Source organism: Schistocerca gregaria, chromosome 4 (assembly GCF_023897955.1).
Source record: "Schistocerca gregaria isolate iqSchGreg1 chromosome 4, iqSchGreg1.2, whole genome shotgun sequence".
Lineage (NCBI taxonomy): Eukaryota > Metazoa > Arthropoda > Insecta > Orthoptera > Acrididae > Schistocerca > Schistocerca gregaria.
This window is the reverse complement of record NC_064923.1, coordinates 159,859,415-159,860,571: the sequence shown is the minus strand read 5'-3', so window position 1 is coordinate 159,860,571 and position 1,157 is coordinate 159,859,415.

Below are 1,157 nucleotides of genomic sequence, written 5' to 3'. Positions count from 1 at the left end.
GGAAACGGCAGTCATAGAAGTGGAACAGACACATAGCCACAAGGAAAGTATCTGCGAAGAAACTGTGGGTATGAGCAGCAATATTTTAGTTGATCGTCAAGAGCAAGAACACGAGAATATAAGTCACTTTAGAATGAAATAAATATTAAGTACAGGATAGGGACGGCGAAATGGCTCTATGAAAAATGTGAAGAAAGTGAATGAGGAAATCGTCGTCGGAAGGGCTAATTTAGCGTGTATGGTTCAAATGGCTCTGAGCACTATGGGACTTAACTTCTGAGGTCATCAGTCCCGTAGAACTTAGAACTACGTAAACCTAACTAACCTAAGGACATCACACACATCCATGCCCATGGTTCAGCGTGTAGAAAAGTCAAAACAACATATGGTGGAATTAAAAGAAATGGAGTTGACGTTAAGAGTGTTGTGGGAATTAGTGTTATGTGCAGAGAAGAGAGCGGATAAAGGAAAGAGTACATCGAAATCCTCTGCGAGGAGGAGAACTTGCCTGATGTGATTGATAAAGTCGACGGGTTAAATATTGCAGTTAGAGTTTAACAGCTGTGAAAGACTTGCGGTCAAATAAGCCAAAAGGTACAGATTACGTTCCTTCGGAATTTCTGAAATAATTGAGGGAGGGGACAAACATGCTACTATTCATGTTGTTGAGTAGAATCTGTCAGTATGGAGACATACCATCCGACTTTCAGAAAAATGTCAACCATACTATCCCAAACATAGCAACGGCAGGTAAGTGCGAGAATAACCGCGTAATTAGCTTAATGTCTCATGCATTAAAGTTTTTGACAAGATTGATACACAGATGAATTGAAATGAAAATATATAATCTGTTAGATAACCATCAGTTTGGGTTGAGTGAAGGTAAGGGGACCAGAAGGCCTGTTCTGACGCTGAAGTTGACAATGGATCGAAGACTCAAGCAAAATCAAGAAACATTCTTTTGATTTGTCAACGTGGAAAAAGCGATCAACGATGTCAAATGGTGCAGCATGTTCGAAACCTTGAGAAAGGTAGGAGTAAGCTGTAGCAAAAGACGGAATGTATAATATGTACGAGAACCAAGAGGGAAAAGTAAGAACCGAATAGCAATAAAGAAGTGCTCGGATTAAAAAGGGGGTAGTCTTTCGCCCCTCTAG